General features: G+C 42.1%; 1 protein-coding gene across 10 annotated transcripts in view; it reads left to right on the top strand.

Annotated features, from left to right (window-relative positions):
- Positions 1-15,655, top strand: part of PTPRM (protein tyrosine phosphatase receptor type M) — a 1,075,005-nt gene that overhangs the window by 535,987 nt on the left and 523,363 nt on the right. The gene's annotated exons all lie outside the window — the stretch shown is intronic.

The raw sequence follows: 15,655 nt of genomic DNA, 5'->3' as shown, positions 1-15,655 counted from the left end.
GCCCCTCTTCCTTCTGGGCCGCGGACTCCGGCGCTGTGATTCGCCAGAGCCGCATGACGTTACTCCCGTGCATTTGCACGGGAACCGCGATTAACAGCACAGGCTATGGAAGAAACGGCACTTAGTTTCGTTTCTTCCCCGCGCATGTACCATTGGAACTGAAATATCTCCTAAACGGCGCACGTTTAGGAGATATTTCCACTACCTATAGGTAAGCCTTATTCTAGGCTTACCTATAGGTAGAAATCCAAAAAGTGGGTTTTCAACCCCTTTAAAGGAAGTCAGCGTGATGTGTTTTTCATTCACTGCACTAAATCTCCTTGACCAACCACAGCGTTTTAGGTCTTCAGTGTTGCCTGTTTCTTAGTGCTTCTGCAGAAGAGCCTGGGCAGCACATCTGAAAACACAGGAACCTGTGAGAGATCATATTGATGTAGTAAGAACACCTTGTATGTTGTTGCTGTGCTCAGTTTGCCATTTTGCAATATTTTGGTACATTGAACTTAAGCAATCTCAAATTTTTACAAGAGCTTGGCTTTTACCCAACTCTAATCCTCCTACATGGCTTATTTTGCTTGATTTAATGATTGTATTTTAACCTACATGTTATCTTATTTATCACTGGCACATAGTTAAATTATGCACTGGACCACATGCCTGACAAATCTGGACCATATGCCCACAAAATCCTTAAAGGATAATTTCACCTTTTAAAATAAATAATAAATGCACATCTTTTTGCAGATAAAAAAAATTGCATTTGTTACTGTTATTATGAACCTGTAAAGCATTTCACCTGCGATCAACAGATCGCAGGTGCAATCTCAGACTCCTGCAGGCTGTCAGTGTAGCTGTCTGCCTGTACCCCGTACGGACGGAAGTTACTGAGTAATAAAATGCATCGATGAACTATCTAGAGTGGTTATCAGCGCCCTGGTAGCTCAGTGAAAAGTACAAGCCATCAGCCGCAATGGCTGAGGGTAATTATAATTCCCTCATTCAAAGAATGAATGACACGGCCGGGTGGACGGATCCCCGCAGGACCCCTTTGTTATTTAAATTGTGACAGCAGGTGCAGAGAGAAGATCCCTGGCCTGCTGTCCAACAGGGACTTGGGTGGGTTTGGAGGCTGCTTCGTTAGTAACATGTTACATTTTACACCCTAAATATAGTGAACTTATTCTTTGACTGCGTGTAAGCAGTTTGAAGACAAAGGGTAGACATATCAAAGTTGACTTGATTTGTCATATGTTTTTTCTGTTTATGCACCATTAGGTTTTTTAAATTGACCAATGAAAACTATTAATTTTGTTACTTTTTGCAAGAGCATACAACCAACTTTTGCACAATATATATATTACATTTTACATTTTTCACTCTTTGTTATATTGCAGCCTAAAACATTTAAGTTCATTTTTTTTCCTCATTAATGTACACACAGCACCCCATATTGACAGAAAAACACAGAATTGTTGACATTTTTGCAGATTTATTAAAAAAGAAAAACTGAAATATCACATGGTCCTAAGTATTCAGACCCTTTGCTCAGTATTTAGTAGAAGCACCCTTTTTATCTAATACAGCCATGAGTCTTTTTGGCTGCTTTTGACTTAAACCCAATTGAGCATCTCTGGAGAGACCTAAAAATGGCTGTCCACCAACGTTTACCATCCAACCTGACAGAACTGGAGAGGATCTGCAAGGAGGAATGGCAGAGGATCCCCAAATCCACGTGTGAAAAACTTGTTGCATCTTTCCCAAAAAGACTCATGGCTGTATTAGATCAAAAAAAATTTTTTTTTTTTTTTTTTAAGTTTATCTATAAACATTTGAGTAAAACAAAACAAAAATTAAAGGATGAGAATTCAGATAAAATTTGAATGTGAGCGATGAAGCATTATACTGGGTAGACCTAGCACAACAATCTCAACTTCATGTGTAAATCATCGAATGCTTTGGAACGCATTATTATATTTCTCATCTGTAGCATTATTTTCACATTTACTTTTCCTTGTATAGCAAGCTGAAGTAATGCCAGTAAACACAATAAATGATACAGAGACAGATCTGAGTTGATTGTTCAGGAACAATGAAGTAGAAATAGTATAATGGTCACTTTCATTGAATTTCACCTGTGTTTCTTTACATGAAGCCTATTATAACAGAAAGAAGCCGGTGTAATTTCAAATGTAAGCTACTGTTTATTGGGATGCAAATTATACAAAATTGTACACTGCAGGGCCTTTAAAAATCTTTTCTGTCTTACAAAGGACCTTTACTTGAGTACATTGTAGACTACAGATATACCTTTCAAATAAGGGGACTTTCAAGGTATCTTTATATCAAAAGTAAAATATAATGTTAGTCAAGCATTTCAAATCTTGTATTCATATTCCCAATAATATAAAAACATTATAAAATCACACATGAATAAGTGCCATAGCAAGAATCCACTTTTTCATTGTAGTAGAGTCTCAATAAGTACAATGTTTCTTTAATATAGTAAAACCTAAGGCTTGGGTCATATACATTATATCAACTAATTCACCTCATATGTTCAGTTATAGTTCAGTTTATAAACCAATTTTTAGATTAAAATAATAGATATAACGTGTATGAACCAAGCAGTAGGTTTTGAAAAGTTAGGAAGGATATAGCGCTTATTGAGACTCTTGTACAATAAAAAAGCGGATTCTTGTTATGGCACATAATCTTGTCCAGTGTGATTTTAAAAATGTTTTCATGTAAAAGTCTTTAGATTTTTAACCTCCCTGGTGGTATGATTATGTCAGATTTTTGATGCTCAAAGTGGTACAATGTTTCGCATGGAAATTTGGCGTTTTATATTGTAGGCCTGTAATTCTTATGCCTCGTGCACACGATCGCACAAAACTGTGGAATTTTGTTCAAAGGGCCTTGGCTCCAACTTGTCTTGCATACACACGGTCACACTATGTACTAGACGTCCTATATGGTTTTTCAGCTCTTTAGTGCCACCCTTTGGGCTCCTTCTGCTAATTTTGTGTTAGAAGAAGTTTGGTGAGTGTTGATTCACGCTTTTATTTTCGCGTTTTTCATTTAGCGCCTTTCAGTTTGCTCTTTTCATTTCGTGCTTTTCAGTTAGTTTCAGTTCATCAACCTGTTGCGGGATCAGAGGAGATAATGTATTATTTATTATTGGCCTTGGAGTTAATGCTTTGACATTATTTTTTTGGTTAAATAATGATTTGATTTGGTATATTTTCTTTTTGGTTAAGTTCTATTGGCAGATAGCATGTCTAATTTTTTTTTTTTTTGTGGAGAATAATACTTGGCTATGTGTTTTACTTCAAATGACAGTTTGGGAGCAGGCAGTTACATTTTAAAAAATACAATGTAAAATTGACAAGGAACACCAACATAGTTGTATCTTTGATCTTAAAAACTATGGGATAACAGTGTTGTTGTAACTTGCACAAACAAAAAAAAAGCATAATAGTATTATTCTTGATATCACTAGAAAAACAAAAACCTTTGAAAATTTGTTTGCAATAACTCCATCAGTATCACTAGCAAAGCAGCTTCATTATTATCCCATTAAAGAAGAAGAGAATGTGCGCTGCATTTCAAGATTTCATAATTTGCCACGTCACGAATGTTAATTCTCTATTACAAATGCTAGTTTACAAGACCGACCACTTCTGTTTCTGAGCATGCGTGTTTGTACTTTGGACTTTACACACGATCGGAAAAACTGACAACACACATTTGTTGGCGGAAAATTTGAAGACATGCTAGCCAACATCTGTTGGCGGAAAGTCCGACAACAATTGTCCGATGGAGCATGCACACGGTTGGATTTTCCGCCAACAGCCTGACATCCAACATTTCCCGTCAGAAAATCCGATCGTGTGTACGGGGCTTTAGGAATAACTCACTTAAATCTGTCCAAACAAGAGTCTAGTAGACATCCCGGGTATGATAAAGTTTGAAACACGAAATCATAAATTATAATATAATAAATAACGATAAATAATTATAACAAATGATAATATAATAATAATAATAAAATTTATTCAATAATGTAATCAAATCAAAAACACTGAAATTTGCTCAGTTGCAGAATTGTCGCTGTTGTCAATTTCAGTGTTTGATGATAAATTTTCCCATGAATCACTATCGCTCAGTTCTGCAAGTGATTCTAATTTATCACTGTTTTCTAGCTCGTCTAAAACCATTTTTTGACATAAAGGGACACTTTTTGGTTGCTATGAATAATCTCAAGTTTCCAGGCAGTAAGAACAGTATTTATAATATAAAACTGCACGCAGGGCACTGGACAAAGCACTAGGGACAAAAGGGATGTGAAATAATTTGATACAGTACACTGTAATCTTACAGATTACAGTGTACTGTATGTGTTATGTGTTTTTCACTTTTTGAATTTGGCGCCGGGCTCCGTCCCCGTGCATCGCGACGCTCGCAGGGAACAGAGCCTGACACTGTGATGGATCGAGCGGAGACACAGATCGCACACACAGCGGGGAGACATTACAAGATCCTGGGGACAAGGTAAGTAAGCTGTACATGGATCCTGCGATGTGATCCCGAGTGTGGCTCTGGGTTACCGCTTTAGGTAATGAAAATTCACCCCGAGCCACACTTGGGAATACCGCCAGGGAGGTTAAACAAGGTTATTTTGTGAATATATTTTATTACATTGATACCTTAAAAGTCTCTTTATTTAAATGGATATGTTTGTAGCGTAGTTTATTTAGGGTACCGTTTTCTATATATAACCCACTGGCTGAACAAATTAATATATGGCCAGCTATAGAATCAAAGTAAACATGAAGTAGCATGTTTTATGCTTGTATTTTATTAACTGCTCCATTCACAGATCAGTTGTGTCTGATATGAGGTACCTTAAAGCCTTATTCACATTCTTGTTGTTTATGCCCTCTGTAAACGGAGCTCATTGAAGCCTAGATGTGCTGATCAAATTTAGTAGATTTAATATATGTTAGTTAATTTTATTTATTTTTTTCTAACTTTAAGATTAATTTGCCAGCCTAAACAATGTTACCTCTTTTCAAAAAGCCCTAGTGTGTATGATATTGGTACACTGTTGTATTAGATGCCCTGCTCTTGTTTATTATAAGCTCATAAGTGGAAAAAATCTAGGATTTAGGTTTCCATTAGTATGACACTTTGTAGAACTTTCTAACATGGCTTCTCACCTTCTTTGATTGGTTCCTTGGTTGAGGCCTGCAGATATTAGTGACTGTTTTTTTGATTAGGGCTTGTGGATGTCTGTGACATTGAAGTAATAGAACTTGGAGTACATGCAGCTGTGCATGCCTAGTCAGAAGCAGCAATGTAGATTGACATTTTTTTTGGGGGGGGGGGGGGGGGGTGTGTGCCTGGGAACATTGAATTAAAGCTTGCCAATGCCAAGTGTCTATGGGTGCTTGGTAGGTGGCATGCGGTTTATACCTCTGCCAGAGGTTAGAGGCTACTAACTTCTCTAATAGCGTGCAGTAAGTCAAATAGCTCAACTTACTTTTTGCACTCAGCTACACAGCTACACATACCTATTACATACTTGCCAACAGTCACGGATTGCCTGGGCAGAATCCTGAAATTCTGCCCCTGTCACGGACAGCCATGCTAGTGAGTGAGGTCGGAGCTGGGTGGAGTGCCAAGAAACAGAGCAGCAGAACATTGCTTGCTGGTATATACCTCCCCCTGCCTCCTCCCCCAGCAACATAGATACTCTCATTGCAAGTCACTTTGACTGAGCACCACCCAGGAGGTGGAGCCTGTGAGGCTTGCAATGTCTGGTTGGGACACAGGGAGGGGGGGTTGACAGTCTCTGAGTTCATGCCCAGCCCAGCATTCTGAAGGGAAGCAGATCGAGGTGCAGTGGTGAACAGCGAGAGACACCCAAGCAGGCACCCATGACTGCCGCCAGAAAAGCTACAGCCACAGTAAGTCCCATAGTAAGCTGTCTGCTGATTGTCCTGTGCAGCAACTTTTGTGTACCTGTTCCCCCACTTCTCCAATCCCTCCCAACTTTGCTCACCCCCGATCCCCAACTCTGCTCACCCCCCTCTTCTCCATCCCCCCAACTCGGCTCGCCCCCCCTCTTCTCTATCCCCACCCCAACTCTGCTCATCCCCCTCTTCTCCATCCCCCCAACTCGGCTCGCCCCCTCTCTTCTCCATACCCCCCAAATCTGCTCACCCTCCCTCTTCTCTATCCCCCCAAACCCCCTGCCCTACCTACATTCCATATATGTTACCACACTTTCCACTATGTATAGTGGGGACAGAAAATATTCAGACCCCCTTCAATTTTTCACTCTGTTATATTGCAGCCATTTGCTAAAATCATTTAAGTTCATTTTTTTTCCTCATTAATGTACACACAGCACCCCATATTGACAGAAAAACACAGAATTGTTGACATTTTTGCAGACTTATTAAAAAAGAAAAAACGAAATATCACATGGTCTTAAGTATTCAGACCCTTTGCTGTGACACTCATATATTTAACTCAGGTGCTGTCCATTTCTTCTGATCATCCTTGAGATGGTTCTACACCTTCATTTGAGTCCAGCTGTGTTTGATTATACTTATTGGACTTGATTAGGAAAGCCACACACCTGTCTATATAAGACCTTACAGCTCACAGTGCATGTCAGAGCAAATGAGAATCATGAGGTCAAAGGAACTGCCTAAAGAGCTCAGAGACAGAATTGTGGCAAAGCACAGATCTCGCCAAGGTTACAAAAAAATTTCTGCTGCACTTAAGGTTCCTAAAAGCACAGTGGCCTCCATAATCCTCAAATGGAAGACGTTTGGGATGGAGCTAGAGCTGGCCGTCTGGCCAAACTGAGCTATCGGGGGAGAAGAGCCTTGGTGAGAGAGGTAAAGAAGAACCCAAAGATCACTGTGGCTGAGCTCCAGAGATGCAGTCGGGAGATGGGAGAAAGTTGTAGAAAGTCAACCATCATTGCAGCCCTCCACCAGTTGGGGCTTTATGGCAGAGTGGCCCGACGGAAGCCTCTCCTCAGTGCAAGACACATGAAATCCCGCATGGAGTTTGCTAAAAAAAACACCTGAACCACTCCAAGATGGTGAGAAATAAGATTCTTTGGTCTGATGAGACCAAGATAAAACTTTTTGGCCTTAATTCTAAGCGGTATGTGTGGAGAAAACCAGGCACTGCTCATCACCTGTCCAATACAGTCCCAACAGTGAAGCATGGTGGTGGCAGCATCATGCTGTGGGGGTGTTCTTCAGCTGCAGGGACAGGACAACTGATTGCAATCGAGGGAAATATGAATGCATCCAAGTACAGGGATATTCTGGATGAAAACCTTCTCCAGAGTGCTCAGGACCTCAGACTGGGCCGAAGGTTCACCTTCCATCAAGACAATGACCCTAAGCACACAGCTAAAATAATGAAGGAGTGGCTTCACAACAACTCTGTGACTGTTCTTGAATGGCCCAGCCAGAGCCTTGACTTAAACCCAATTAAGCATCTCTGGAGAGACCTAAAAATGGCTGTCCATCAACGTTTACCATCCAACCTGACAGAACTGGAGAGGATCTGCAAAGAGGAATGGCAGAGGATCCCCAAATCCAGGTGTGAAAAACTTGTTTTATCCTTCCTAAAAAGACTCATGGCTGTATTAGATCAAAAGGGTGCTTCTACTAAATACTGAGCAAAGGGTCTGAATACTTAGGACCATGTGATATTTCAGTTTTTCCTTTTTTAATAAATCTGCAAAAATGTCAACAATTCTGTGTTTTTCTGTCAATATGGGGTGCTGTGTGTACATTAATAAGGAAAAAAATGAACTTAAATGATTTTAGCAAATGGCTGCAATATAACAAAGAGTGAAAAATTTAAGGGGATCTGAATACTTTCCATCCCCACTGTAAGTCATCCCAGACTCTAAGCACACCACCTTTAAGCCACGCCCAATGTTTAGTGTAATTTAAACTACGGCCATTTTTCTGGCAGCACGCTTTGCGCACCACATCTTTTTAATCCTGCTAGATCACGCCTACAAATAAATGCCTTACTCCTAATTAAAATAATACTCCGCCTACAGAATAAAGTGTCCCTAAAAATGTTTTATGAATGTTGGCAACTATGCTTTTACATTCTGTGAGGAGACCAGTTTCGAGCAGATATCTTTGCTACACAACACATTGGTTTGGATGTTCCTCTGCATCCAACACACTGGGGGTCATTTACTGAAACTGGAGCACATCGAATCTGGTGCAGCTGTGCATAGTAACCAGATTCTATCTTCAGCTTGTTCAATTAGGCCAGTTGCACATGGATGTAAGAATTTACTGATGTTTATACTCAGGAATAGTAATGGGCTCGGCGTGTTTGGGATCCCACCTGCCCTATCCCACCAGGAAGCCGACCCTGCACACCGCTAATCAAAGGCACTGAGACATTTCCCAGTCCTCAGCTGCACAGACTGGGAAATGTCTCAGTGCCTGTGATTAGCGATGTGCAGGGTCGGCTTCCTGGCGGGATTAGGCATGTGGGATCCTGAACATGCCCGAGCCCATCTCTACTCAGGATCTTGTGAAAAAAAAAGATCCAGAGTAAAATGTTTAATAAAGACCTTGCGTAAACTCATGTACGCATATGTAAGCATTAAATTCTTCTTTAGTACTGCAATATATGTGTATATACCTACCTGTGTATAGGTGCGTAAACATGCGTATGCTCAGAAATTACTGCACTCAAACGTAAAATTTTCTATTTTTGTTTTACAGCTCTGTACTCATTGCTCTATTACTCATCTCTACACAGCTGTGTGTATGGTTCCGTAGCCTACAATGCTTCTATATCCAAATCAGCAAAAAATGTGATATATTTTACTCCTGTGTACAAAAGGCCTTAGGCCCCTTTCACACGGGTGTCTTCGCTAACCAGAATCCACTTGCTCAGTGGGGAACCTCTCCGCTGATCCCCACTGAGCAGGCGGATGACATGTCCGTGTCCGCTTACCTTTGTAGGGCGGACACGGACACAGTCCTGCGCTCCTCTATGGAGCAATCGGATGGAAACGGGCCACCTGTCTGTTTCCATCCGATGCTATCTGATCCACCAGACGGATGAAAAATAGGACCACCATCCATCTGTTTTTGGCGGACAGGATCGGATCGGATGGTGGTGAGTGTCAGCGGACACGTGTCTGCTGAAATCCGCCGCTCTATAGAGGACAATGCAAGGTCCAATCAGGTCAGCTTGGAAAAATGACAAGCGGACCTGATTGGACAGCCCGTGTGAATAGGGGCCTACAGCTTTGACAATAGACACAAGAAGCTGATTGATTACTATGCACAGCGGCACCAGATTCTGTGTGCTCTTCCAATAGGGGTTTATTTACCAAAGGCAATCAGACTGTGCACTTGGCAAGTGCATTTGCATCGGAGCTTAGTAAATGAGGGTAAGTTCTGCTGACTTCCATCATCCAGTCATGCGCAAGCAAAAATGCAGTGTTTTGCTGTTTTTTATTTTCATGGTGATTGGCTATTCTTTGCATTAGACTTTACCTCTTTTACTAAACTCTGAAGTAACTGCACTTATAGCATGCCTTTACTAAATCAACCTTAATGTGAGCAAGGCCTAATAAATGCATTTAAAATGTTGATAGTATGCAACAAATAATAAAATAAAAAAATATTCCAAATGACCACAGTACTCTGCAAATAGGGGTCTGCATATGATTGTGCATGTTTCTGTTGCTGTGGCAGAGAAGAACTATCACAGGCAGGAGATAAGTAATACTGGTTAATAGCTAGAGTTAAATGGTGGCAGAATGTGTCCCTAGGCATGGTAGCAGCTTTGACCCCCAAGTCTTTAACTTACATTGATAAGGATTGCAATAGGCACAGAGAAGCCACACCATTTGCATGGCCTGAACTGCCATGGTATAGCATACCAGACACCAGATGCTTACAAATGCTTCCTTGTGAAGTGATAGGCAGGTGCATGACTTTGATTAAATATGTTATCCCTCTGGTTTACAGCAGGAGAATAAATGTTACATTATGGCTCACTGGACATCCATTTGGCTCTAGGCTCCTACTTAGGTTGGCTTGGGGATGATCCAGCTCTGTTACTAGCTACTGATTATAGCCATGGATCACAATCAAAGTAGTATATAATGAATACCGGCTCTCATGCTGATATAGTGGCTTTAATACTTTCTGAGCCACTGATCCAAAGCACATATACAGATAAGCAGTTGTGACTTCACATGATGTGTGTTTGTTTTGGGTCAGTGATTCAGAAGATCAGCATCAGCCAGACAACTAACATTGTCTAATGCAAACTAGAACTGGTATGCCGCGTACACATGATCGGAATTTCGGCCCGCAAAAGACAGATGAGAGTTTTTTGGCAGAAAATGCAACCGTGTGTATGCTCCATCGGACTTTTGCTGGCCGAATTCCAGCCAGAAAAAGATTGAGAGCATGCTCTCAATTTTTCAGTCGGCAAAAGTTCCTATCCGAAAATGCATTTGTCGGTGGCAATTCTGACGCGCAAAATTCCTATGCATGCTCGGAAACAATTCAACGCATGCTCGGAGGCATTGAAGTTCATTTTCTCGGCTCGTCGTAGTGTTGTACGTCATCGCTTTCTTGACGGTCGTAAGTTCAGAGAACTTTTGCATGACCGTGTGTATGCAAGGCAAACTTGAGCGGAATCCCGTCGGAAAAGCCGTCATATCTTTTTCGGACACGAAATCCGATCGTGTGTACGTTTCATCAGTCTCTCTGTTCCTTTCAACACAGATTTTCATATTGTTAACCATAATGTTGAATGCAGCTGCATAGTAGTAGTGCCCCAAAGGATGTTCCATTAAAGGCATTAAATATAGTGAAGAAGAAAATATCTAGATTTAAAAAAAATGGATTTTTCTTGCATTTTGTGCAGACACCAGAGTTTATATAAAGAGCTAAGAACAGTGAGTGAAGAGGTAAAAAAAAATCCATTCTTTTTTCACCTGTCAATCACACTCATGACAATTGGTGAAAAAAAATTCTAAGTCCCGGGCATTTTTTTGCCAAGTCAAAGTTGTCAATTTTTTGACAGTCAGAAAGGGAACAAAAGGTTACTCAAATATTTATTTTTTTTGTCCATCAACATACATGTAATTTTTCTAAAAATTGCACTGGGACATGTATAGCAGATTCTTCAGCTCCGCTTCCAAAGGTAGAATCTTTTTTAGCTACAAAAGAGGATAAGTAGTAGGAAAATCTGAGTCTCTGTACTGCATTCATTTGCATCAGCCACCCGGCTCCTTCTCCACAATGTGCAGTAATTAAATGGACAGACAGGAGCTGATTGATTTGTTTTGATGGTTCCATTTGTAGTTATGCTTCAATTATATTCAATGAAAGATAAGAAGCAAATATCGCTCACAGACATAATTGCCAGTAAGCTTCTATGCTTGGAAAACTAACAAATTCTTCATCTTTTATAAACAAGATGCTCAAAAAAAATTTAAAAAACTCCTAATACTTTCAGTAAATTCTAGGATTAATCTAAATTGACATATGAATATCACAATGAAAAACTTTACAAAGAATAACACCAGTTGCACAAAATAATGACTGAATAATGTATTAGTCGATCATCAAATGCTGCCATTTTACTATCCTTTTTTAAATTGACTTTATACTGTTGCATTTCAAAGAGAAAAAAAAGCTATTTGGTTGTGAAGTCTCAGCACATGCAGTCACAAACACTTGATAGTGTAAATGTTCCAGGCCAGTGACTGACTGAGAATCAGGGTAACAATGCTGGGGCACTCATCAAGTCAGAAATAGCAGGTCCCATATTACTATCTTGATTTACTCTTTTTAAAGGGGAGTTGTATTATTTTCAATGCCTGAAAAGAGATCATGTTGATTAAAAAAAATAAAAACAGTCATGTGTCTTAAAGTGTTTGCAAGGGCCATTTTTGTTTTTTAATAAAATAATAAACATGTTATAGTCATCAGCTCTGTGCAATGGTATTGCACAGAGCATCCTCAAACCTCCTCTTCTGGGGCCCTTCGCTGGCTCAGGTTGTGTGCGCCCATTGACACACTCAGCACAGCTTGGCCCCGCCCTCCACTCTCTGCTCACAAGATATGACTGACAGCAGCAGGAGGCAACAACTCCCATTGTTCTCAGCCAAGCTTGTGAGAGCGGCGAGAGAGCAGAAAAGACCTACAAATGGGCACAGTGCAGGATCGATACAGGACAGGGAATGCATTCAGGTAAAAAGAAAAAAATACCTTTAGAACCACTTTAATGTATACCCCAAATATTTGTTTCCAAGCATAGTTTATAATTACCTATCTACATCGAAGCAGCTCTTTCAGCTGCTACAGACTGTTATGCTGGCACATGTTCATTTTTTTTTTTTTCAAGGACTGTTAACCTGGAAAAACATGGTTGGGTTTTTTTCTTTATTCAGTCAGCATGCTGTGTGGATGGGGGAATACACTGATCGATGTTACAGTCGATTAGCTGCATCTGCTGATTGAAGCAAAATTTCCAAACAAGCCCATTCATAAGAAGGCGATTATTAGATCAACCTCTCATGAACAGGAATGGCCACAGATGGCTCAAAATTCATCTGGTTGTGTGCAGGGCCCACTTGTCCTGCACGTGAGGGTACCTCTTCCCGTGTGCACGCTCATCAATGCCTGGGACCAGGCAGGAGAGTGAAAGTGAACATTATGGTGGTACCCTGGCTTAGAGATGAGCCCTACACGTTGTGCAGTAGTTAAAGAGGAACTACATTGTATCTGAGCACAACAAACCAAAAATGCTATTTAATTCACTTTTCATATTCAAAGCAATCTTCCTTGTCCATCCATGTTTCCATGTTTTATTTGCTGAGGAAGCACTTAGAAAAACACCCCCTAACATTTCTGTCCATGGCCATCTTGATTAAGGGCTGTTGATTCATGTAGCAGTTACTTCCTGGAATCCATCTGCTTTAGCTCAGGCATGCAGGGAGAAGGGTGTGCTTAGCTGAGAAAAAAACCTCCTCCCCTTTTGAAGACTTCTGAGTTCTGTTTTTTTTTATTACCCATCTTTCTCTAGAGTTTAGATTTATTTTCCAAGTTCCTATTTAGTTAGGCCAAGAAGCAAACACTGATAATTTCCCAAATATGCTAATAACTTGAATCATCTGATTTCCTAAGCATGTGTGACAGACTCACCCGGGACAGAGGCTATTGGAGGGGACTGAACGCAAGCCTCTTGCCCACCGATTATGGGCCCTGGCATTTGGGGGAATGGTGCTCTCTGTGAGCTGTATGCCTGGGAACCCTGGGGTTGGTGTTACTTTGGATTCAGCTCCATGTCCCCCCAAAACACACAGACTCTGGAACCCGTTATATGCCATATTAGAATGATAAGACTGAATTATACTGTTGGGACACATCCTGTGAGGAGATGCTAATGTCATCAACTCCACTCACCTGTCTGATGTCAACTATAATGTGTTTAATGTAAATAAGTTTAGTCTAGGTTCTAAGGGTATTCAACTCATTGTTGTTTGTTCTAATTAAGCCTGTGTTGATGTTTATGGTAATGTATGTTAATTGAATGAGCTGATCACATTGTCCTCTATACAATGTAGGAGACGGGACGACTCCTATTGGAGCTCATGTTAATTAGGTTAATTAGGTTTTGTTTGTATTGTTAATTGTAATTAGCTCCAGCTATTGTGTTTATACTACTGTGTGAAGCTCGGTGCCCACAAGTCTGTCATCTGGTCTGGGTAAATGTTTTAGTAAATTAGCTCATGTTAATTAGGTTAGCTTTGAATCAGCCTGGTGTATAAATGTATGTGAGATCTCAAATAAAGAGTTAGTCCTGATGTACTCCAAGACTGGTGTTGTCTAGTTCTTGGGGGTTCCTATAGCCAGATCCATTGAACTCGTGTTCCAGAACTTAGGAAGCGGTATACTAACGGAAGCACTCAAGCGGAGTGTGGGACGTTCCGTGACATTGGTGGCAAGCAGCGGGAAAGCTTCCTGCAGTCTGGGACACCCAAACCTCCAACTGGATCCAAGATCAGCATAGCAGACTTCAGTCACCCCAGCGGAAATATGGACCTGGCATCAGAGTTCCCAGGGCTGCTGCGGATCATCCTTTCAACATACACCAGGACTGTGTCTAAGGATGAATACCTGGAGCTCAGGCAGCAGATTCGGGTGGGGCTCTGGATCGGAGCCCTCCAGCTCGCTGGTATAAAACAGGGCAAGTGCTTTCCAACCCAAGAGCAACGGGCCAGTGACCAACGGGCATTGCGGATGGCATTCCTGGGAGAGCGACCCCAGGAGCAATGGGTGACTGAGTTGGACAGGCTGGTCCAGCAGGAGATAGAGCTGGACAATCGTTATCGGGCTCTGCAATGGCACGCAGAGGAGGAATATTTAGGGGAGACAACAGAATGCTCTCCGGAGGGATATGACTTTGGCAGCCCTGGATTGCTGTGGGAGAGCCTTACAGATCATTTTATGTTTGGCGATGAAGGGGAACCTGACCTTGAGGACCTGAGAGAATATAGAGAGTCTATGCTCGGTCTTGCCGGGGTCTCAGAGCTCAAACCTGATCTGGACCATTTGCTAAGGAAGGAACAGCATCTGGAAAGGGCATACAGGAAACTGCTAGAACAAGTTCAGCAGCATGCCAGAGAATCGGCAGTGGAAAATCCGGAGATTGTAGTCCCCAAACCTGAAGTGCTGACCACAGGGCAGAGCTCTGCTAACCTCTGCCCAGAAATGATAGCATCTTCTGGGTTCCATGGAAAGGAGATGGTGAACCTCTATCCCCAGACATCAGTTGCAGAGACATGGGATTTGATAGACTTTTCTGCTGAGGAAGAACAACCTGATGAACCCCCAGCAGAAGTGCTGGCAACCGGACAGAGGGTCCAAGACCTCTGCCCCACACCTGCAGCAATTGTGGAGGCTCAGGGTGAGAAGATGGCAATCACTTCCCAGCAGCAGATACAGGGGGGAGAAGGCAGAGGAGGTGTGTGTTGTCCCCCCCCCAACAGTTGGCCAGGGTGGAGGAAGCGGGCTTTCCTCCCCAGCAAAGATCCGTGCACCTGGGAGACAGTACCATCGACATGTCGTCCCAGCAGCCAGATGAGGGAATGGAAAAGGAAGCAGCTGGCTCACCTCCCCAATGGCAGCTACACAGTTTGGGAGTGGAGGAAGCCAGCCTCCTGCCCCAATGGTTAGCCAGAGCGGAGGATGCGGAGTCCCCAGCAGAAGTGCTGGCAACAGGGCAGAGTGCTACCAACCTCTGCCCAGCACCGACAACAACTACAGAGTTCCAGGGAGGCGGGGCAGTCGGCCTCCCTCCCCAACAGTTAGCTGGAACAGATGGTGTGGGGTTTCCAGCAGAAGGGCTGGCAACAGGGCCGAGGACTGCTGGACTCTGCCCTCAACTAACAGAGGATGGATTTCCTGTGAAGGTGGATGGGACTTCAGTCTCCACCTGTATACCCCAGGGATGCTGGGCATTGGGCCCAGATCCCCAACAGCATGACAGAGTGAGCCCAGTCACCCTGTCTTCTCTCCAGTGGCAGAAAGGACTCCAGGGAGAAGGGCCAGTC

The sequence above is a fragment of the Aquarana catesbeiana genome, linkage group LG05 (genome assembly GCF_042186555.1).
Source record: "Aquarana catesbeiana isolate 2022-GZ linkage group LG05, ASM4218655v1, whole genome shotgun sequence".
NCBI lineage: Eukaryota > Metazoa > Chordata > Amphibia > Anura > Ranidae > Aquarana > Aquarana catesbeiana.
The sequence above is the reverse complement of the archived record's forward strand: the minus strand, read 5'-3'. Positions and strand labels throughout refer to the sequence as shown.